Genomic DNA, 25349 nt, shown 5'->3' on the forward strand with positions numbered 1-25349 from the left:
ATCAACAACACTGAGTTTGGAGAGGAAAAACCCATGCTGCGCTCGAGTCTGTGCCTTCGTGAAGAAGTCAGCCAACTGTAACTCAGAGGGCACATAGTGAAGAGCGAGAGTATGATCCTACACAGCAGCACGCACAAAGTGGGCATCCACACCGATGTGCTTGGTGAGCTCATGCTTCCCCAGGTCACGCGCAATACTGATAGCACCGGTACTGTCGGACAGTAGAGGAGTGGAGGTAGTAGCATCCACACCAAAATCCTCAAGTAACCACCGTAACCAGATCACCTCAGCCGTCAACATAGCCATGGCTCGCAACTCAGCCTCTGTACTCGAGCGAGAAACTGCAGTCTGCTTCTTTGTCTTCCAGGCAATAAGAGAGCCACCAAGAAAGACACAATAAGCAGACAGCGAGCGTCGATCTGAGGGATCACTAGCCCAGGTAGCATCAGAGTAGGCCTGGAGCTCAAGAGAGCTGGAGCGGGGAAAGAAAAGGCGCTGAGAGATCGTGCCACGAAGATATCGTAGAACACGGAGGAGATGACTATAGTGGACAGAGGTGGGGGCTGAAACAAACTGACTCAGGATATGGACATGATAGGAGATGTCAGGACGCGTAACAGCAAGATAGACCAGACTGCCAACAAGATGACGATAGCGAGTGGGATTAGGAAGAGGGTCACCATCGGTGGCACGAAGCTGAACGTTGAGCTCCATAGGAGTCACAACCGTGCGCTCATCACCAAGAGCAGCGCGAGCAAGAAGATCCTGAATATATTTTTCTTGGGAGATGTAGAAGCCATCAGAGGTCGAGGAGATATCAATCCCAAGAAAGTAGCAAAGTGGACCAAGATCAGTCATAAGAAACTGGTCGCGAAGGCGAGCCTTAACAAAGGCGATGTAGTCAGTGTCGTCACCAGTGATGATCATGTCATCAACATAGAGAAGGAGAAGAGTCCGACCACGAGGAGACGTGTGAACAAACAGCGCAAGATCATGGTCACTGGGCAAAAAACCAGCGGCGGTCACCACAGATGCGAAGCGCTCAAACCAGGCGCGAGGGGCCTGTTTGAGACCATATAGAGAGCGGCGAAGTCTACAGACCATACCATCAGGAGCATAGTACCCCTGTGGTGGCTGCATATAAACCTCCTCACGCAACTCTCCATTGAGAAAAGCGTTCTGAACATCAAGTTGAGAGATAGACCACTGACGAACAGAAGCCACAGCAAGAAGTGTGCGAACAGTGGTCATGTGGGCCACAGGAGCGAATGTCTCATCATAATCACGTCTCTGCTCCTGTTGGAAACCACAGGCTACAAGACGAGCTTTGTAGCGCTCAAGAGAACCATCGGAGAGAGTCTTAACCTTGTAGACCCACTTGCAGGTGATGGGACGAACGCCGGAAGGGAGAGGACCAGATCCCAAGTGCCAGAGCGCTCAAGGGCAGCAAGCTCTTCGGCCATCGCAAGCTGCCACTCAGGCTGAGTCATGGCAGTCCGATAGGAAGTGGGCTCAGCAATGGCAGAGAGACCATACTGATCAGGGGAGTAGCGATCAGGTGGGCGGCGAGGCCGAGCGCGGAGATTATGAACCGGGGGAGATGTGGAGGAAGGAGCACCAGAGGTGGAAGGCTCATCAGGGGAGACATCCTCAGTATGAGGGCGACGAGTATAGTGGAGAGTAAACGGTGAGAGAGGGCGACAGACTGAAGATGACGGTGAAAAGGTGAAGGAGGAGGATGGAGAGGATGGGGTCGGTGGTGAGGGAGAGGATGGGGTCGATGGTGAGGGAGAAGGGAGGAGAGGTGCCAGAGGAAGAGGTGACACGGGAGGCACGTAGCGGGGTGTATCGAGAAGGAGAAGGAAAGCAAGGTCATCGACAGAGAAACTCGAGGAAGAAGAACGTGGGTAGTAAGAATGAGACTCATCAAAAGTCACATCACGCGAGATGCGCAAGCGACGACCTACAGGATCCCAACATCGATAGCCCTTGTGCTCATCGCTGTAGCCAAGGAAGACACACTCAACCGACTGAGCAGTCAGTTTGGTGCGTTCTCGGGGGGCGAGAAGAACATAGCACACACATCCAAACATACGAAGAGCTGAGTAGTCGGGAGAGCGACCAGTGAGACACTCCATAGGAATACCACCCTGAAGAGCAGTCGATGGCTGAATGTTGATGAGATAGGTGGATGCGAAAACAGCCTCAGCCCAAAAATGTGGTGGAAGGGAAGCCGCAATCATTAGCGCACGAGCCGTCTCAAGCAAATGGCGATGCTTGCGTTCGGCAACGCCATTCTGAGCATGAGCCCCAGGACATGAGAACTGGGCAAGAGTACCCTGTTCCGCTAGAAAACCACGCAACAGCTGAGAGATATACTCCCCAGTAGAGTCAGCACGAAAAGTACGAATGGACGTGGCAAACTGGGTGTGAACCATGGCAGCAAAACGTTTGTATATAGAGAGAACCTCGCTACGAGATTTCATGAAGTAGAGCCAAGTGTAGCGAGAGAAATCATCAATAAACAAAACATAGTAGCGATGACCACCTTTCAAATCAAAGGGAGCAGGACCCCAGACATCAGAATGAACTAAGTCAAACGGATGCTGAGATACTGACTCACTAGTAGGATAAGGTAACTGAGTCTGTTTGCCAAGTCTGCAACCATTACAACGTAGGGAGACATCTCCAGATACAGACCCTAAGAGGCCCTGACGAACTAAAGAAGACAAGCGAGAGCCACAGATGTGACCAAGTCGATGATGCCACTGCTGGAAAGACGCAGACGAAGGGGCAGCAAGAGCATGGGAGCTGGCAGAAGTGGTGGCAGCAGAAGGAACACAAAGCCAGTCAACCTCCCAAAGGCCCTCTGACTCACGGCGCCGAGGGCCAGCTCCAACCAAAACCTTGGTGTGACGATCCTGAATGGAGCAAGAGTCGGTATCAAGAATGACACGACAACCAGAATCAGTAAGTTGGGCAGCGGAAAAAAGATTCATGGTAAGACGAGGAACATGTGAAACACTCGGAACAGAAAAGGACAGAGTGGAAAGAATACCACGACTAGCAACAGGAAGAGATGTGCCATCGGCAGTAAGAATATTAATAGGCAAATCAAGAGGTCGAAGAGAAGACAATACAGAAGAATCGGAAGACATATGGAAGGAGGCTCCAGAATCCAAGACCCACGAAGATGTACCTGACTGTGTAGATGCCTGCGACGGTGGAGAAGTGGCTGCAGTCACAGCAGCAGCAGAACCAGTCGACGAAGAGCCTGAGGAGGCCAAGAGACGTTTGAGCCTCACAATGTCCTGGTCAGTGAGTGACGGAGTCGAGGAAGATCCAGAAGTCCCACTGGAAGAGGAGCGCCGCTGGTCTCGCTTCTTCTCACGGCAATCAGACTCTGGGTGACCTGGCCGAGAGCAGTAGCCACAGAAGGTGTCACAGTGCGACCGGCCCCTCTTAGTGTAAGCAGGTCGACTTACCCCCTCTGAAGGTGTGGGGAGGAGCGGGGGAGCGGTGGGCCGAGCAGACGACACAGGAGCACGAGCAGCCAACACAGACGGGACCACCAGCAATCCAGCAGAACGAAGGCGAGTCTCCTCAGCACGAAGCTCGGCAAGCACCTCGGAGATAGGAACACGACCACGAGCAAGCAAGTGAGCACGTCGGGGCTCAAACTCAGAGCGGAGACGAGATAAGAACTCATGAACCCTCTGAAACTCCAAGTCAGACCGCGTAGTCTGACAGCAACGGCAAGTGCCACAAACAACTGTCCGCAGTGAGTCAAGCCGACGCCAGATGGCAGAGCACTATGAATAGAACTCATCAACAGACGAGTCACCCTGACGAAGAGCATGCTCCTGACGCACCACAGAGAGATATAAAGCATCACCAGAGGGCTGATAGCACTGACAAAGATAGGACCACATCGCTGCAATAGTGCCAAGGCCCATGAACTCCGAAGCAAAACTGAGGGAGGACACTCGCAGTGAGAACAGCAGCAGCTCGAGCATCATCATTGCACCACTGAGTATAAGCAGACAGAGCATCCCGGTAGACTGAAAGGGCATCAGAATAAGCGGATACCTGCTGATCATAGGCATCAACTGCAGCATCATCAAGTGAAGGAAATATTCTCTAGAGGCAATAATAAAGTTATTATTTATTTCCTTATTTCATGATAAATGTTTATTATTCATGCTAGAATTGTATTAACCGGAAACATAATACAAGTGTGAATACATAGACAAACATAGTGTCACTAGTATGCCTCTACTTGACTAGCTCATTAATCAAAGATGGTTATGTTTCCTAGCCATGGACAAAGAGTTGTTATTTGATTAATGGGATCACATCATTAGTTGAATGATCTGATTGACATGACCCATTCCGTTAGCTTAGCACTTGATCGTTTAGTATGTTGCTATTGCTTTCTTCATGACTTATACATGTTCCTGTAACTATGAGATTATGCAACTCCCGTTTACCGGAGGAACACTTTGGGTGCTACCAAACATCACAACGTAACTGCGTGATTATAAAGGAGTACTACAGGTGTCTCCAAAGGTACATGTTGGGTTGGCGTATTTCGAGATTAGGTTTTGTCACTCCGAATGTCGGAGAGGTATCTCTAGGCCCTCTCGGTAATGCACATCACTTAAGCCTTGCAAGCATTGCAACTAATGAGTTAGTTGCGAGATGATGTATTACGGAACGAGTAAAGAGACTTGCCGGTAACGAGATTGAACTAGGTATTGGATACCGACGATCGAATCTCGGGCAAGTAACATACCGATGACAAAGGGAACAACGTATGTTGTTATGCGGTCTGACCGATAAAGATCTTTGTAGAATATGTGGGAGCCAATATGAGCATCCAGGTTCCGCTATTGGTTATTGACCAGAAACATGTTTCGGTCATGTCTACATTGTTCTCGAACCCGTAGGGTCCGCACGCTTAAGGTTTCGATGACAGTTATATTATGAGTTCACATGTTTTGATGTACCGAAGGAGTTCGGAGTCCCGGATGAGATCGGGGACATGACGAGGAGTCTCAAAATGGTCGAGACGTAAAGATTCATATATTGGATGATATGGTTAGTGTTGGAAATATGCCCTAGAGGCAATAATAAATGAGTTATTATTATATTTCCTTGTTCATGATAATCGTTTAATATCCATGCTATAATTGTATTGATAGGAAACTCAGATAGATGTGTGGATACATAGACAACACCATGTCCCTAGTAAGCCTCTAGTTGACTAGCTCGTTGATCAATAGATGGTTACGATTTCCTGACCATGGACATTGGATGTCGTTGATAACGGGATCACATCATTAGGAGAATGATGTGATGGACAAGACCCAATCCTAAGCCTAGCACAAAGATCGTAGTTCGTATGCTAAAGCTTTTCTAATGTCAAGTATCATTTCCTTAGACCATGAGATTGTGCAACTCCAGGATACCGTAGGAATGCTTTGGGTGTACCAAACGTCACAACGTAACTGGGTGGCTATAAAGGTGCACTACAGGTATCTCTGAAAGTGTCTTTTGGGTTGGCACGAATCGAGACTGGGATTTGTCACTCCGGTAAACGGAGAGGTATCTCTAGGCCCACTCGGTAGGACATCACCATAATGTGCACAATGTGACCAAGGGGTTGATCACGGGACGATGTGTTACGGAACGAGTAAAGAGACTTGCCGGTAACGAGATTGAACAAGGTATCGGTATACCGACGATCGAATCTCGGGCAAGTACTATACCGCTAGACAAAGGGAATTGTATACGTGATCGATTGAGTCCTTGACATCGTGGTTCATCCGATGAGATCACCGTGGAACATGTGGGAGCCAACATGGGTATCCAGATCCCGCTGTTGGTTATTGGCCGGAGAACGTCTCGGTCATGTCTGCATGGTTCCCGAACCCGTAGGGTCTACACACTTAAGGTTCGATGACGCTAGGGTTATAAAGGAAGTTTGTATGTGGTTACTGAATGTTGTTCGGAGTCCCGGATGAGATCCCGGACATCACGAGGAGTTTCGGAATGGTCCAGAGGTAAAGATTTATATATGGGAAGTCCTATTTTGGCCACCGGAAAATGTTCGGGATTTTTCGGTATTGTACCGGGAAGGTTCTAGAAGGTTCCGGAGTGGGGCCCACCTGCATGGGGGACCCACATGAACGTGGGTAGTGGGGGCAAGTCCCCAAACCCCTGGTCAAGGCGCACCAAGATCCCCCCTTAGAAGGAATAAGATCATATCCCGAAGGGATAAGATCAAGATCCCTAAAAAGGGGGGATAACAATCGGTGGGGAAGGAAATGATGGGATTTCTTTCCTCCCATCTTTGCCAATGCCCCAATGGACTTGGAAGGCAAGAAACCAGCCCCCTCCACCCCTATATATAGTGGGGAGGCGCATGGGAGCTTCACCCTTCCCCTGGAGCAGCCCTCCGCCTTTCCCAAGTACTCCTCCTCTCTCGCGGTGCTTGGCGAAGCCCTGTAGGATTGCCACGCTCCTCCACCACCACCACGCCGTTGTGCTGCTGCTGGATGGAGTCTTCCTCAACCTCTCCCTCTCTCCTTGCTGGATCAAGGCATGGGAGACGTCACCGGGCTGTACGTGTGTTGAACTCGGAGGTGTCGTCCGTTCGGCACTAGGATCTCCGGTGATTTGGATCACGACGAGTACGACTCCTTCAACCCCGTTCTCTTGAACGCTTCTGCTTAGCGATCTACAAGGGTATGTAGATGCACTCTGCTTCCCCTCGTTGCTGGTTTCTCCATAGATAGATCTTGGTGACACGTAGGAAAATTTTGAATTTCTGCTACATTCCCCAACAGTGGCATCATGAGCTAGGTCTATAGCGTAGATTCTTTGCATGAGTAGAACACAAAGTAGTTGTGGGCGTTGATTTTGTTCAATATGCTTACCATTACTAGTCCAATCTTGATTCGGCAGCATTGTGGGATGAAGCGGCCTGGACCGACCTTACACGTACACTTACGTGAGACAGGTTCCACCGACTGACATGCACTTGTTGCATAAGGTGGCTAGCGGGTGCCAGTCTCTCCCACTTTAGTTGGATCGGATTCGATGAAAAGGGTCCTTATGAAGGGTAAATAGCAATTGGCATATCACGTTGTGGCTTTTGCGTAGGTAAGAAACGTTCTTGCTAGAAACCCATAGCAGCCACGTAAAACATGCAAACAACAATTAGAGGACGTCTAACTTGTTTTTGCAGGGTATGCTATGTGATGTGATATGGCCAAGAAGAATGTGATGAATGATATGTGATGTATGAGATTGATCATGTTCTTGTAATAGGAATCACGACTTGCATGTCGATGAGTATGACAACCGGCAGGAGCCATAGGAGTTGTCTTAATTTATTGTATGACCTGCGTGTCATTAAACAACGCCATGTAATTACTTTACTTTATTGCTAACCGGTAGTCATAGTAGTAGAAGTAATAGTTGGCGAGACAACTTCATGAAGACACGATGATGGAGATCATGGTGTCATGCCGGTGACGATGATGATCATGGAGCCCCGAAGATGGAGATCAAAAGGAGCAAAATGATATTGGCCATATCATGTCACTATTTGATTGCATGTGATGTTTATCATGTTTATGCATCTTATTTGCTTAGAACGACGGTAGTAAATAAGATGATCCCTCATTAAAATTTCAAGAAAATGTTCCCCCTAACTGTGCACCGTTGCGAAAGTTCGTCGTTTCGAAGCACCACGTGATGATCGGGTGTGATAGATTCTTACGTTCACATACAACGGGTGTAAGCCAGATTTACACACGCGAAACACTTAGGTTGACTTGACGAGCCTAGCATGTACAGACATGGCCTCAGAACACAAGAGACCGAAAGGTCGAGCATGAGTCGTATGGTGGATACGATCAACATGAAGATGTTCACCGATGATAACTAGTCCGTCTCACGTGATGATCGGACACGGCCTAGTTGACTCGGATCATGTAATCACTTAGATGACTAGAGGGATGTCTATCTGAGTGGGAGTTCATAAGATGAACTTAATTATCTTGAACATAGTCAAAAGATCTTTGCAAATTATGTCGTAAGCTCGTGCTTTAGTTCCACTGTTTAGATATGTTCCTAGAGAAAATATAGTTGAAAGTTGACAGTAGCGATTATGCGGACAGTAGAAAGCTTATGTCCTTAATGCACCGCTCAGTGTGCTGAACCCCAAACATCATTTGTGGATGTTGCGAACATCGGAATTACAAGTTTTGATAACTACGTGATAGTTCAGTTAAACGGTTTAGAGTTGAGGCACCAAAGACGTTTTCGAAACGTCGCGGAACATATGAGATGTTTTCGAGGGATGAAATTGGGATTTCAGGCTCGTGCCCACGTCAAGAGGTATAAGACCTCCGACAATTTTCTTAGCCTGCAAACTAAGGGAAAAAAGCTTAATCGTTGAGCTTGTGCTCAGATTGTCTGAGTGCAACAATCACTTGAATCGAGTGGGAGTTGATCTTCCAGATGAGATAGTGATGTTTCTCCGAAGTCATTGCCACCAAGCTGCTAGAACTTCATGATGAACTATAACATATCAGGGATAGATATGATGATCCTTGAGGTATTCACGATGTTTGACACCGCGAAAGTAGAAATCAAGAAGAAGCATCAATTGTTGATGGTTGGTGAAACCACTAGTTTCAAGAAGGGCAAGGGCAAGAAGGGATACTTCATGAAACGGCAAATCAGCTGCTGCTCCAGTGAAGAAACCCAAGGTTGAACCCAAACCCGAGACTAAGTGCTTCTGTGATAAGGGGAATAGTCACTAGAGCGGAATTACCCTAGATACTTGGTAGATGAGAAGGCTGGCAAGGTCGATAGAAGTATATTGGATATACATTATGTTAATGTGTACTTTACTAGTACTCCTAGTAGCACCAGGGTATTAGATACCCGTTCGGTTGCTAAGTGTTAGTAACTCGAAATAAAAGAGCTACGAAATAAACGGAGACTAGCTAAAGGTGAGCTGACGATATGTGTTGGAAGTATTTCCAAGTTTGATGTGATCAAACATCGCACGCTCCCTCTACCATCAAGATTAGTATTAAACCTGAATAATTGTCATTTGGTGTTTGCGTTGAGCATAGACATGATTGGATTATGTCTATCGCAATACGGTTATTCATTTAAGGAGAATAATGGTTACTCTATTTATTTGAATAATACCTTCAATGGTCTTGCACCTGAAACGAATGGTTTATTGAATCTCGATCGTAGTGATACACATTTTCATGCCAAAAGATATAAGATAGTAATGATAGTACCACTTACTTGCGGCACTGCCATGTAAGTCATATTGGTATAAAACGCATGAAGAAGCTCCATAATGATGGATCTTTGGACTCACTCGTTTTTGAAAAGTTTGAGACATGTGAACCATGTCTATTGGTGTATACACATGAAGAAACTCCATGCAGATGGATCGTTTGGACTCACTTGATTTTGAATCACTTGAGATATGCAAATCATACCACATGGGCAAGATGACTGAAAAGCCTTGTTTTCAGTAAGATGTAACAAGATAGCAACTTGTTGGAAGTAACACATTTTGATGTGTGCAGTCCAATGAGTGCTGAGGCATGCAGTGAATATCGTTATGTTCTTACTTCACAGATGATTCGAGTAGATGTTGAGTACATTTACTTGATGAAACACAAGTCTGAATTATTGAATGGTTCAAGTAATTTCAGAGTGAAGTTGAAAATCATCGTGACAAGAGAATAAAATGTCTATGATATGATCATAGAGATGAGTATCTGAGTTACGAGCTTTGGCACGCAATTAAGACATTGTGGAAATTGTTTCACAATTAATACCGCCTGGAACACCATAGTATGATGGTGTGTCCGAACATCATAGTTGCACCCTATTGGATATGTTGCGTACCATGATGTTTCTTGTCGAATTACCACAATCGTTCATGGGTTAGGCATTAGATACAACCGCACTCACTTTAATAGGGCACCACGGAATTCCGTTGAGACGACACCGTTTGAACTATGGTTTGGAGAAACCTAAGTTGTCGTTTCTTGAAAGTTTGGGGTTGCGACGCTTATGTGAAAATGTTTCAGGCTGATAAACTCAAACCCAAAGCGGATAAATGCATCTTCATAGGACACCCTGGGTATACCTCCAGTCTCAGTTCCGGAAGCAAAAGGGATTATTTCTAGAATTAGGTCCTTTCTCGAGGAAAAGTTTCTCTCGAAAGAATTGAGTGGGAGGATGGTGGAGACTTGATGAGGTTATTGAACCGTCACTTCAACTAGTGTGTAGCAGGGCACATGAAGTTGTTCCTGTGGCATCTACACCAATTGAAGTAGAAGCTTATGATAGTGATCATGAAGTTTCGTATCAAGTCACTGCCGTACCTTGTAGGGTGACAAGGATGCGTACTACTTCAGAGTGGTACAATAATCCTGTCTTGAAGGTCATGTTGCTAGACAACAATGAACCTACGAGCTATGGAGAAGCGATGGTGGGCCCATATTTCGACAAATGGTTAGAAGCCATGAAATTCGAGATAGGATCCACGTATCAGAACAAAGCATGGACTTTGGTGGACTTGCCCGATGATCGGCAAGCCATTGAGATAAATGGATCTTTAAGAAGATGACAGACGTGGACGGTAATGTCACCGTCTATGAAGCTCGACTTGTGGCGAAGAGTTTTTCACAAGTTCAAGGAGTTGACTACGATGAGATTTTCTCATCCGTAGCGATGCTTAAGTTCGTCAAAATCATGTTAGCATTAGTTGCATTTATGAAATCTAGCAGATGGATGTCAAAACGAGTTTCCTTACCAGTTTTTGTAAGGAAAGGTTGTATGTGATACAATCAGAAAGGTTTTGTCGATCCTAAAGATGCTAACAAGTATGCAAAGCTCCAGCAATCCTTCTAAGGACTGGAGTAAGCATCTCGGAGTTGGAATGTGCGCTTTGATGAGATGATCAAAGATTTTGGATTTATACAAAGTTTATGAGAAACTTGTATTTCCAAAGAAGTGAGTGGGAGCACTATGGAATTTCTGATGAGTATATGTTGTTGACATATCGTTGATCAGAAATGATGTAGAATTTCTGGAAAGCATATAGGGTTATTTGAAAAGTGTTTTTCAATAGAAAACCTAGATTAAGTTGCTTGAACATTGAGCATCAAGATCTATGAGGATAGATCAAAAACGCTTAATGGTACTTTCAAACGAGCACGTACCTTGACATGATCTTGAAGGTGTTCAAGATGGATCAGTCAAAGAAGGAGTTCTTGCCTAAGTTGTAAGGTATGAAGTTAAGACTTAAAGCTCGACCACGGCAGAAGAAAGAGGAAGGACGAAGGTCGTCCCCTATGCTTTTGTCATAGGCCCTATACGGTATGCCATGCTGAGTACCGCACCTGATGTGTGCCTTGCCACATGTCTGGCAAGAGGGTACAAAGGTGATCAAGGAGTGGATCACCGGACAGCGGTCAAAATTGTCCTTGGAGTAATAAGGACATGTTTCTCGATTATGGAGGTGATAAAGAGTTCGGCGTAAAGGGTTACGTCGATGCAAGCTTTAACACCTATCCGAATGACTCTGAGTAGCAAACCGGATACGTATAGTGGAGCAACCATTTGGAATAGCTCCAAGTGGAGCGTGGAAGCAGCATTTACAATATGACCTAGAGATTTGTGAAGTACATACGGATCTGAATGTTGCAGACCCGTTGACTAAAACCTCTCTCACAAGCAAAACATGATCAAACCCGAGAACTCATTGAGTCTTAATCACATGATGATGTGAACTAGTTTGGTGACACTAGTAAACTCTTTGGATGTTGGTCACATGGCGATGTGACCTGTGAGTGTTAATCACATGGCGATGTGAACTAGATTATTGACTCTAGTGCAAGTGGGAGACTGTAGGAAGTATGCCCTAGAGGCAATAATAAATGAGTTATTATTATATTTCCTTGTTCATGATAATCGTTTAATATCCATGCTATAATTGTATTGATAGGAAACTCAGATAGATGTGTGGATACATAGACAACACCATGTCCCTAGTAAGCCTCTAGTTGACTAGCTCGTTGATCAATAGATGGTTACGGTTTCCTGACCATGGACATTGGATGTCGTTGATAACGGGATCACATCATTAGGAGAATGATGTGATGGACAAGACCCAATCCTAAGCCTAGCACAAAGATCGTAGTTCGTATGCTAAAGCTTTTCTAATGTCAAGTATCATTTCCTTAGACCATGAGATTGTGCAACTCCAGGATACCGTAGGAATGCTTTGGGTGTACCAAACGTCACAACGTAACTGGGTGGCTATAAAGGTGCACTACAGGTATCTCTGAAAGTGTCTTTTGGGTTGGCACGAATCGAGACTGGGATTTGTCACTCCGGTAAACGGAGAGGTATCTCTGGGCCCACTCGGTAGGACATCACCATAATGTGCACAATGTGACCAAGGGGTTGATCACGGGATGATGTGTTACGGAACGAGTAAAGAGACTTGCCGGTAACGAGATTGAACAAGGTATCGGTATACCGACGATCGAATCTCGGGCAAGTACTATACCGCTAGACAAAGGGAATTGTATACGGGATCGATTGAGTCCTTGACATCGTGGTTCATCCGATGAGATCATCGTGGAACATGTGGGAGCCAACATGGGTATCCAGATCCCGCTGTTGGTTATTGGCCGGAGAACGTCTCGGTCATGTCTGCATGGTTCCCGAACCCGTAGGGTCTACACACTTAAGGTTCGATGACGCTAGGGTTATAAAGGAAGTTTGTATGTGGTTACCGAGTGGTGTTCGGAGTCCCGGATGAGATCCCGGACGTCACGAGGAGTTCTGGAATGGTCCGGAGGTAAAGATTTATATATGGGAAGTCCTATTTTGGCCACCGGAAAATGTTCAGGATTTTTCGGTATTGTACCGGGAAGGTTCTAGAAGGTTCCGAAGTGGGGCCCACCTGCATGGGGGACCCACATGAACGTGGGTAGTGGGGGAAAGTCCCCACACCCCTGGTCAAGGCGCACCAAGATCCCCCCTTAGAAGGAATAAGATCATATCCCGAAGGGATAAGATCAAGATCCCTAAAAAGGGGGAATAACAATCGGTGGGGAAGGAAATGATGGGATTTCTTTCCTCCCACCTTTGCCAATGCCCCAATGGACTTGGAGGGCAAGAAACCAGCCCCCTCCACCCCTATATATAGTGGGGAGGCGCATGGGAGCTTCACCCTTCCCCTGGCGCAGCCCTCTGGCTCTCCCAAGTACTCCTCCTCTCTCGCGGTGCTTGGCGAAGCCCTGCAGGATTGCCACGCTCCTCCACCACCACCACGCCGTTGTGCTGCTGCTGGATGGAGTCTTCCTCAACCTCTCCCTCTCTCCTTGCTGGATCAAGGCATGGGAGACGTCACCGGGTTGTACGTGTGTTGAACTCAGAGGTGCCGTCCGTTCGGCACTAGGATCTCCGGTGAGTTGGATCACGACGAGTACGACTCCTTCAACCCCGTTCTCTTGAACGCTTCCGCTTAGCGATCTACAAGGGTATGTAGATGCACTCTACTTCCCCTCGTTGCTGGTTTCTCCATAGATAGATCTTGGTGACACGTAGGAAAATTTTGAATTTCTGCTACATTCCCCAACAGTTAGGCCAAGGGGTCAAGCCCATGAGGCTTTAGATCGGTGCAAAAGGAGTTTTGCAGAGGCTAGGGGGCCAAACGCCGGAGACCCTGGCGTCTGGCCCTGGGCCAGACGCCGAGGCCCATGGCGTCTGGGCCAGATGCCAAGGATTGTGGCGTTTGGTCCTGGAGTCCGAGTGAGACTCTTGCCTTTCGGGAAAAACCGACTTTGAGGAGGCTTTTGCTCCAAGTTTCGACCCCGGGGCTCAACATATAAATAGAGGGGCAGGGCTAGCACCAAAGACACAACAATTGATCCCTTGGATCTCTTAGCCGTGTGCAGTGCCCCCCTCCACCATAGTCCACCTCGATAATATCATAGCAGGTGCTTAGGCGAAGCCCTGCGACGGTAGAACATCAATATCGTCACCATGCCGTCGTGCTGACGGAACTCTCCCTCGACACTCGGCTGGATCGGAGTTCGAGGGACGACATCGAGCTGAACGTGTGCTAGAACTCGGAGGTGCCGTAGTTTCGGTGCTTGATCGGTCGGGCCGTGAAGACGTACGACTACATCAACCGCGTTGTGCTAACGCTTCCGCTTACGGTCTACGAGGGTATGTAGACAGCACTCTCCCCTCTCGTTGCTATACATCACCATGATCTTGCGTGTGCGTAGGAATTTTTTTGAAATTACTACGTTCCCCAACAGTGGCATCCGAGCCTAGGTTTTATGGTTTGATGTTATATGCACGAGTAGAACACAAGTGAGTTGTGGGCGATATAAGTCATACTGCTTACCAGCATGTCATACTTTGGTTCGGCGGTATTGTTGGATGAAGCGGCCCGGACCGACATTACGCGTACGCTTACGCGAGACTGGTTCTACCGCCGTGCTTTGCACACAGGTGGCTAGCGGGTGTCAGTTTCTCCAACTTTAGTTGAACCGAGTATGGCTACGCCCGGTCCTTGCGAAGGTTAAAACAGCACCAACTTGACAAACTATCGTTGTGGTTTTGATGCGTAGGTGTTGGTTCTTGCTTAAGCCCGTAGCAGCCACGTAAAACTTGCAACAACAAAGTAGAGGATGTCTAACTTGTTTTTGCAGGGCATGTTGTGATGTGATATGGTCAAGACATGATGCTAAATTTTATTGTATGAGATGATCATGTTTTGTAACCGAGTTATTGGCAACTGGCAGGAGCCATATGGTTGTCGCTTTATTGTATGCAATGCAATCGCCCTGTAATGCTTTACTTTATCACTAAGCGGTAGCGATTGTCGTAGAAGCATAAGATTGGCGAGACGACAATGATGCTACGATGGAGATCTAGGTGTCGCGCCGGTGACGATGGTGATCATGACGGTGCTTCGGAGATGGAGATCACAAGCACAAGATGATGATGGCCATATCATATCACTTATATTGATTGCATGTGATGTTTATCTTTTATGCATCTTATCTTGCTTTGATTGATGGTAGCATTTTAAGATGATCTCTCACTAATTATCAAGAAGTGTTCTCCCTGAGTATGCACCGTTGCCAAAGTTCGTCGTGCCCAGACACCACGTGATGATCGGGTGTGATAAGCTCTACGTCCATCTACAACGGGTGCAAGCCAGTTTTGCACACGCAGAATACTCAGGTTAAACTTGACGAGCCTAGCATATGTAGATATGGCCTCGGAGCACGGAGACCGAAAGGTCGAGCGTGAATCATATAGTAGATATGATCAACATAGTGATGTTCACCATTGAAAACTACTCCATCTCACGTGATGATCGGTTATGATTTAGTTGATTTGGATCACGTGATCACTTAGATGACTAGAGAGATGTCTGTCTAAGTGGGAGTTCTTAAGTAATATGATTAATTGAACTTAAATTTATCATGAACTTAGTCCTGGTAGTATTTTGCAAATTATGTTGTGAGATCAATAGCTTGCGTTGTTACTTTCATATGTTTATTTTGATATGTTCCTAGAGAAAAATGTATTGAAAAATGTTAGTAGCAATGATGTGGATTGGATCCGTGATCTGAGGTTTATCCTCATTGCTGCATAGAAGTATTATGTCCTTAATGCACAGCTAGGTGACAGACCTATTGCAGGAGCAGATGCAGATGTTATGAACGTTTGGCTAGCTCAATATGATGACTACTTCATAGTTTAGTGCACCATGTTTAACGACTTAGAATCGGGACTTCAAAGACGTTTTGAACATCATGGACCATATGAGATGTTCCAGGAGTTGAAGTTAATATTTCCAGCAAATACCCGAGTTGAGAGATATGAAGTCTCCAACAAGTTCTATAGCTAAAAGATGGAGGAGAATCGCTCAACTAGTGAGCATGTGCTCAGATTGTTTGGGTACTTCAATCGCTTGAATCAAGTGGGAGTTAATCTTCCAGATAAGATAGTGATTGACAAAATTCTCTAGTCATCATCACTAAGTTAGTAGAACTTTGTGATGAACTATAGTATGCAAGGGATGAAAAAAACGATTCCCAAGCTCTTCGTGATGTTGAAATCAACAAAGGTAGAAATCAAGAAAGAGCATCAAAGTGTTGATGATTAACAGGACCACTAGTTTCAAGAAAAAGGGCAAAGGGGAAGAAAGGGAACTTAAAGTAGAATGACAAGCAAGTTGTCACTCCCGCAAAGAAGCCCAAAGCTGGACCAAAGCCTGAAACTGAGTGATTACACTTCAAAGGAAATGGTCACTGGAAGCAGAGAAGCCCTGAATATTTGGTGGATAAGAAGGATGGCAAATTGAACAAGGGTATATTTGATATACAGGTTATTGATGTATGCCTTACTAGTGTTTATAGTAGCCCCTGAGTATTTGATACTTGTTCGGTTGCTAAGATTAGTAACTCGAAATAGGAGTTACAGAATAAACAGAAACTAGTTGAAGGGGAAGTGACGATGAGTGTTGGAAGTAGTTCCAAGATTGATATGATCATCATCGCACACTCCCTAAAACTTTCGGGATAAGTGTTAAACCTAAATAAATGTTATTTAGCGTTTGCGTTGAGCATGAATATGATTTGATCATGTTTACTGCAATACGGTTGTTCATTTAAAGTCAGAGAATAATTGTTGTTCTGTTTACATGAATAAAACCTTCAATGGTCATACACCCAATGAAAATAGTTTATTGGATCTCGATCGTAGTGATACACATATTCATAATATTGATGCCAAAAGATGCAAAGTTAATAATGATAGTGCAATTTATTTGTGGCACTGCCGTTTGGGTCATATCGGTGTAAAGCGCATGAAGAAACTCCATAAAGATGGATTTTCGGAATCACTTGGTTATGAATCATTTGATGCTTGCAAACCGTGCCTTTTGGGCAAGATGACTAAAACTCCGTTCTCCGGAACAATGGAACAAGCTACTGACCTATTGGAAATAATACATACCGATGTATGCGATCCAATGAGTGTTGATGCTCGTGGCAAGTATCGTTATTTTCTGACCTTCACAAGATGATTTGAGCAGATATGGGTATATCTACTTGATGAAACATAAGTCTGAAATAGTTGAAAGGTTTAAAGAATTTCAGAGTGAAGTGGAAAAATCATCATAACAAGAAAATAAAGTTTCTGCGATCTGATTGCGGAGACGAATATTTGAGTTACGACTTTGGTCTTCAAGTAAAACAATGTGGAATAGTTTCACAGCTCACGCCACCTGGAACACCACAACGTTATGGTGTGTCCGAACGTCGTAACCGCACTTTATTGGATATGGTGCGATCTATGATGTCTCTTACTGATTTACCAATATTGTTTTTGGGTTATGCATTAGAGACAACTGCATTCACGTTAAAAGGGCACCATCTAAATCCGTTGAGACGACACCATATGAACTGTGGTTTAGCAAGAAACCCAAGTTGTCGTTTCTTAAAGTTTGGGGCTGCGATGCTTATGTGAAAAAGTTTCATCCTGATAAGCTCGAACCCAAATCGGAGAAGTGCATCTTCATAGAATACCCAAAGGAAATTGTTGGGTACACCTTCTATCACAGATCCGAAGGCAAGATATCCGTTGCTAAAAATGGATCCTTTCTAGAGAAGGAGTTTCTCTCGAAAGAAGTGAGTGGGAAAAAAGTAGAACTTGATGAGGTAACTGTACCTTCTCCCGAATTGGAAAATTGTTCATCACTGAAATCAGTTCCAGTGATTTCTACACCAATTAGTGAGGAAGCTAATGATGATGATCATGAAACTTCAGATCAAGTTACTACAGAACCCCGTAGGTCTTCCAGAGTACAGTCCGCACCAGAGTGGTACGGTAATCCTGTTCTGGAAGTCATGTTACTAGACCATGATGAACCTACGAACTATGAGGAAGCGATGATGAGCCCAGATTCCGCAAAATGGCTTAAGGCCATGAAATCTGAGATGGGATCCATGTATGAGAACAAAGTGTGGACTTTGGTGGAGTTGCCCGATGATCGGCAAGCCATATTGTATAAATGGATCTTCAAGAGGAAGACAGACGTTGATAGTAGTGTTACTATCTACAAAGCTAGACTTGTCGAAAAAGGTTTTTTGACAAAGTTCAAGGTGTTGACTATGATGAAATTTTCTCACTCGTAGCAATGCTTAAGTCTGTACAAATCATGTTAGCAATTGCCGCATTTTTATGAAATCTGGCAAATGGATAAACAAAACTACATTCCTTAATGGATTTAAAGAAGAGTTGTATATGATGCAACTAGAAGGTTTTGTCAATCCTAAAGGTGCTGACAAAATACGCAAGCTCCAGCGATCCATCTATGGACTGGTGCAAGCATCTCGGAGTTGGAATATACGCTTTGATAAGTTGATCAAAGCATATAGTTTCATACAGACTTGCGGTGAAGCATATATTTACTAGAAAGTGAGTGGGAGCACTATAGCATTTCTGATAAGTATATGTGAATGACATATTGTAGATCAGAAATAATGTAGAATTATTCTGCAAAGCATAAAGGAGTGTTTGAAAGGAGTTTTTCAAAGAAAGACCTCGGTGAAGCTGCTTAGATATTGAGCATCAAGATCTATAGAGATAGATCAAGACGCTTGATAAGTTTTTTCAATGAGTACATACCTTGACAAGATTTTGAAGTAGTTCAAAATGGAACAGTCAAAGAAAGAGTTCTTGCCTGTGTTACAAGGTGTGAAATTGAGTAAGACTCAAAACCCAACCACGGCAGAAGATAGAAAGAGAATGAAAGTCATTCCCTATGCCTTGGCCATAGGTTCTATAAAGTATGCCATGCTGTGTACCAGATCTATTGTATACCCTACACTGAGTTTGGCAAGGGAGTACAATAGTGATCTAGGAGTAGATCACTAGACAGCGGTCAAAATTATCCTTAGTGGAATAAGGATATGTTTCTCGATTATGGAAGTGACAAAAGGTTCGTCGTAAAGGGTTACGTCGATGCAAGTTTTGACACCGATCTGGATGACTCTAAGTCTCGATCTAGATACATATTGAAAGTGGGAGCGATTAGCTAGAGTAGCTCCATGCAGAGCATTGTAGACATAGAAAATTGCAAAATACATAACGGATCTGAATGTGAAAGACCCGTTGACTAAGATTCTCTCACAAGCAAAACATGATCACACCTTAGTACTCTTTGGGTGTTAATCACATAGCGATGTGAACTAGATTACTGAATCTAGTAAACCCTTTGGGTGTTGGTCACATGGCGATGTGAACTATGGGTGTTGATCACATGATGATGTGAACTATCGATGTTAATCACATTGTGATGTGATCTAGATTATTGACTCTAGTGCAAGTGGGAGACTGAAGGAAATATGCTCTAGAGGCAATAATAAAGTTATTATTTATTTCCTTATTTCATGATAAATGTTTATTATTCATGCTAGAATTGTATTAACCGAAAACATAATACATGTGTGAATACATAGACAAACATAGTGTCACCAGTATGCCTCTACTTGACTAGCTCGTTAATCAAAGATGGTTATGTTTCCTAGCCATGGACAAAGAGTTGTTATTTGATTAACGGGATCACATCATTAGTTGAATGATCTGATTGACATGACCCATTCCATTAGCTTAGCACTTGATCGTTTAGTATGTTGCTATTGCTTTCTTCATGATTTATACATGTTCCTGTAACTATGAGATTATGCAACTCCCGTTTATCGGAGGAACACTTTGGGTGCTACCAAACGTCACAACGTAACTGGGTGATTATAAAGGAGTACTACAGGTGTCTCCAAAGGTACATGTTGGTTTAGCGTATTTCGAGATTAGGTTTTGTCACTCCGAATGTCGGAGAGGTATCTCTGGGCCCTCTCGGTAATGCACATCACTTAAGCCTTGCAAGCATTGCAACTAATGAGTTAGTTGCGAGATGATGTATTACGGAACGAGTAAAGAGACTTGCCGGTAACGAGATTGAACTAGGTATTGGATACCGACAATCGAATCTTGGGCAAGTAACATACCGATGACAAAGGGAACAACGTATGTTGTTATGCGGTCTGACCGATAAAGATCTTTGTAGAATATGTGGGAGCCAATATGAGCATCCAGGTTCCGCTATTGGTTATTGACCGGAAACGTGTTTCGGTCATGTCTACATTGTTCTCGAACCCGTAGGGTCCGCACGCTTAAGGTTTCGATGACAGTTATATTATGAGTTCACATGTTTTGATGTACCGAAGGAGTTCGGAGTCCCGGATGAGATCGGGGACATGACGAGGAGTCTCGAAATGGTCGAGACGTAAAGATTCATATATTGGATGATATGGTTAGGCCAAGGGGTCAAGCCCATGAGGCTTTAGATCGGTGCAAAAGGAGTTTTGCGGAGGCCAGGGGGCCAAACGCCGGAGACCATGGCGTCTGGCCCTGGGCCAGACGCCGAGGTCCATGGCGTCTGGGCCAGACGCCAAGGATTGTGGCGTTTGCTCCTGGAGTCCGAGTGGGACTCTTGCCTTTCGGGCAAAACCGACTTTGAGGAGGCTTTTGCTCCAAGTTTCGACCCCGGGGCTCAACATATAAATAGAGGGGCAGGGCTAGCACCAAAGACACAACAATTGATCCCTTGGATCTCTTAGCCGTGTGCGGTGCCCCCCTCCACCATAGACCACCTCGATAATATCATAGCAGGTGCTTAGGCGAAGCCCTGCGACGGTAGAACATCAATATCGTCACCACGCCGTCGTGCTGACGGAACTCTCCCTCGACACTCGGCTGGATCGGAGTTCGAGGGACGTCATCGAGCTGAACGTGTGCTAGAACTCGGAGGTGCCATAGTTTCGGTGCTTGATCGGTCGGGCCGTGAAAACGTACGACTACATCAACCGCGTTGTGCTAACGCTTCCGCTTACGGTCTACAAGGGTATGTAGACAACACTCTCCCCTCTCGTTGCTATACATCACCATGATCTTGCGTGTGCGTAGGAATTTTTTTTGAAATTACTATGTTCCCCAACATCAAGGGCCTTGGCGGCATCCCGATCAGTCTGAGAAGCATCAGGAGCAAGTACCGGTGGTACCGGCGGAACAGGAGCCACCGGAGCAACAGGGCAGGGCGGACAGGGTACCTCGCCAGAGAGAACACCCCACAGAAGGAGCCCGCGCATATGGATACGCATGAATCCCATAAACTCAGCATAATTTGTGCCATCGAAGATCACCGAGCACCGAGGAACAGCCACATAGCCAGACGAAGACATGCTGATTATCTCGCTCTTTTTTTTGGAAGTCAATGAACCCACGCAGCCGATCTGGATCCAGCAAGGGGGCGAGCGAGACAGGGAGGGGCGCTCGATCCCGAGGGAGGGGGGGTTCGCTCGATCCGGATGAAGCAGGGGCCCAATCGGGCTTGGGCCTGGCCGACCGGCCGGTCAAGCAGCAGGAGCAGCCAGATCCGCTCGCTCGCCTTCGGTCAGAAACGGATCGACCAGTTCCTCCGGCCCCGACGGGATCAGGCACCGGATCCCGCTCGCGAGCCCACGCGGCAAAGAGGGACGGGGGAGGCGCTCAAGGTCCGCTCAGAGCTCGCCCACGCAGCGCGGATGGGGAGGGAGAGCGCTCAAGCGGGGCCAGCAGCTGTGCGACCGGAGGGGCGCTGCAGCCATGGGAAGCGGTCGCAGTGGCCGGCACAACGGCAGACGGGAACGGCAACCGGAACAGCGGCGACCGGAATGGAATCGAGGCAGACTAGGAAGAGGGAGCACGGAGTTGCGGGCATGCGGGAGCGAGAGAGGAACCTAAGCATCTGATACCATGTTATGAATGAGCAACTAGATTTCTTGAGGACCAAAGGCCATTACATATACATGTGTGTGAAAATGCAGAAAAGCCCCTTATACAACGGGGATATACAGAATGAACTATACACATCTAACAGCGCGCACTTCTCTCCTCAAGGACATGGTGTCCGACCCGTTTGGCTCTCTCCATTCATGGAACAGCTCAAACAACCCATGCAGGTGGCGCGGTGTTGGATGCAGCCGCAAGCACACTGAGAGGATCCTCGAGCTAAACCTCAACTCATTCGGCTTGATTGGAGGCATCTCTCCATTACTAAGCAACCTCTCATATCTCCATGTGCTAAACCTTGGGGAGAACCATCTTGCCGGTCAGATACCTGCGGACCTGGGTCATCTTCGTAGACTTCGGGTACTGAACCTTTCCATGAACTCACTGCAAGGCGGCATCCCAACTTCTTTGGCAGGCTGCACCAATCTAATGAAGCTTAGCCTGGCTCACAACCAGCTGCGAGGTGAAATCCCTGGTGAGATTGGTAGTTTGAGAAATCTTGTCTTTTTTACACTTCATACCAATTACTTGACGGGAAACATCCCATCATCCTTGGGAAACTTGTCATCACTTGTCGCATTGAGTATGGCCAAGAACTTCCTATCAGGCATGATTCCTACTTCTTTTGGAAATCTATCGAACCTGACAATTATTTCACTTTTGAATAATCAGCTATCCGGTGCTATACCTTCCTCGCTTGGTCACCTAACTAATATGGTAACACTTATCCTGGACCAAAACAACCTGACTGGTTCTATACCTCCTACTATTTGGAACATGTCATCTTTGGTTCTATTTTCCGTAGAAACCAATGAGCTTACCGGGACAGTACCTCCAAATGCACTCAGTAAACTTTCTGCTCTCGAGATTTTCTCTTTAGTGGAGAATAATTTTCATGGGCAGATTCCTTCTTCGCTTCCTAATGCTACCGGCCTAATTCAATTTGAAATCGCAATCAACCACTTCAGCGGCACTATTCCTCCAAAGCTTGGCGGGTTACAGGGCCTCCAATTTTTTGTTCTAGCATTTAATGCATTTGAAGCTAAAAACCATCATGAATGGAATTTTATGCACGCATTAACAAATTGCTCCGAGTTACAAGCTTTGGAATTGAATGATAATAAGCTTAGTGGAACGTTTCCTTCTGCAGCTTCCAATTTATCCACAAAGCTACCATATCTTTCCCTAGCTGGCAACACAATTTCAGGTCATGTTCCTAGAGAGATTGGTAACCTCGTTGGTTTAAGGTCTCTCCAAATAGACAGCAATTCACTGACTGGATTTCTCCCATCTTCATTTAGTATGCTTCGGAATCTAAGACGTTTGACGCTAGATAACAATGTCTTCAGCGGGCCCATCCGACCTACTTTTCTAGGTAACTGTACTCAGCTAAACATCTTTTCCCTTTCGATGAATTCCTTTAGTGGAATCATTCCAAGCACCATAGGAAACATGGTGTCCCTCTTGATACTAGACCTATCTACTAACCATTTTACAGGGACAATCCCTAGCAGTTTGTTCAATATCACGACACTTTCCATACAACTAGGTATCTCTAATAATCATTTCGAAGGACCAATACCACCTGAGATTGGGAACCTACAAAATCTTGTAGTGTTTGATGCCATGTTCAATCGGCTCACTGGGGAAATTCCTGCCACTCTAGGAAAATGTCAGCTTCTCCAAACCATCAACCTGCAAAACAATTCATTGGCAGGTAATATTCCATCACTCTTGAGTGGGTTGAAGGGTTTGGAAATTCTCAATCTCTCAAGAAACAATTTTTCAGGCCAAATACCAAACTTCCTAGGAGATTTCACAAGTCTCGCACATCTTGACCTTTCTTTCAACAATTTTGATGGAGAAGTGCCAAAAGTTGGTGTTTTTGCAAATGCTACTAAGATTTGGGTCGTGGGTAATAGCAAGCTTTGTGGGGGCTTTCAAGACCTTCATTTGCCCCCATGTTCTCTTCAAATTTTGAAGAGAAAACATAAAATTCCAGTGCTCGCAATTGTTCTTTCACTTGTTGCAACAACAATATGCATCCTTTTGTTGCTCATGTTCTTCCTTGATTACTACAAGAGAAAATCAAGGGAAACTCCTTCAACAGTGTCCACACAAGGCCAAAGTTGTCTCCTACCAACAGTTGGTAGAAGCAACAAATGGTTTCTCAACATTAAATTTGTTGGGCAGTGGGAGCTATGGATCTGTTTACAGAGCTAACTTGCATGATGACATAAGTGGGCAAGAAAACATTGTCGCTCTGAAAGTACTAAAACTTCACACCCCTGGAGGGCTCAAGAGTTTCACATCTGAGTGTGAGGCGATGAGAAATTTACGGCATCGAAACCTTTTCAAGGTCATCACAGCATGCTCAAGCATCGACTTCAATGGGAATGATTTCAAGGCTATAGTGCTTGATTTTATGCCCAATGGTAATTTGGAAGAGTGGCTTCATCCTTTCACAAACCACCAACCAGGGGCTAGGAACTTAAGTCTTGCCCAAAGAATGAGCATACTCTTTGATGTGGCTAATGCATTGGAATATCTCCATTGCAATGGAGGTGCACCAATTGTTCGTTGTGATCTTAAGCCAAGTAATGTCCTTCTGGATTCTGATATGTTAGCTCATGTTGGTGACTTTGGATTATCGAGGATTCTTATAGAGGGATGCCCATATTTCCAAGCCTCAACGAACTCGATGGGATTTAGAGGCACTATTGGTTATGCTCCTCCAGGTTAGCGCACTTTTCTTTTTCTTTTGCGTTTATAATTATCATATTACAGTGAGCAGTAAATGTCGACATGCCTCTTAACTTGATATAGTGGTCCCATTTTAGTCCCTCGGTATGCATTATGTTTTAACCTTTAATTTGTGTTGTAGCCCTTAGCTACAAATTGCCTGCACGTATGGTAAAAATTAAATGTTTATAATTGTTATAAAACTATTAGTGGGTGATGTTTAGTTCACATGTGTGTTTACTTCAACAGAATATGGTGCTGGCAATATGGTTTCAACTCATGGAGACATTTATAGCTATGGAGTTCTTATTCTTGAAATGGTTACTGCGAGGAGGCCCACAGATAACATGTTTGACCAAGGATTAAACCTTCGCAAGTATGTCAAGATAGCCTTTGAAAGCAGAATGATGGACATTGTCGACCCTGAATTGGCTGAAGAGCTTGAAAATGGCCCAGCAACAACAGATGGCCCATCAAACCAAAGGAAGGTTGATGCTCTGATTTCTCTAGTTAAACTTGGGATGCTCTGCTCTGAGGAAATACCATCGAGTAGAATATCAACCAAAGATATCATCAGGGAGCTGCATGCAATAAAAGTTAAAGAAATCAAGGAGAACAAGTAG

General features: G+C 45.3%; 1 pseudogene; it reads left to right on the forward strand.

Moving 5' to 3' along the window:
• The window catches only part of LOC119308043, a 25739-nt pseudogene extending 390 nt beyond the window's left edge, over window positions 1-25349 (forward strand).

This window comes from Triticum dicoccoides, chromosome 1B, assembly GCF_002162155.2.
Source record: "Triticum dicoccoides isolate Atlit2015 ecotype Zavitan chromosome 1B, WEW_v2.0, whole genome shotgun sequence".
Classification (NCBI taxonomy): domain Eukaryota; kingdom Viridiplantae; phylum Streptophyta; class Magnoliopsida; order Poales; family Poaceae; genus Triticum; species Triticum dicoccoides.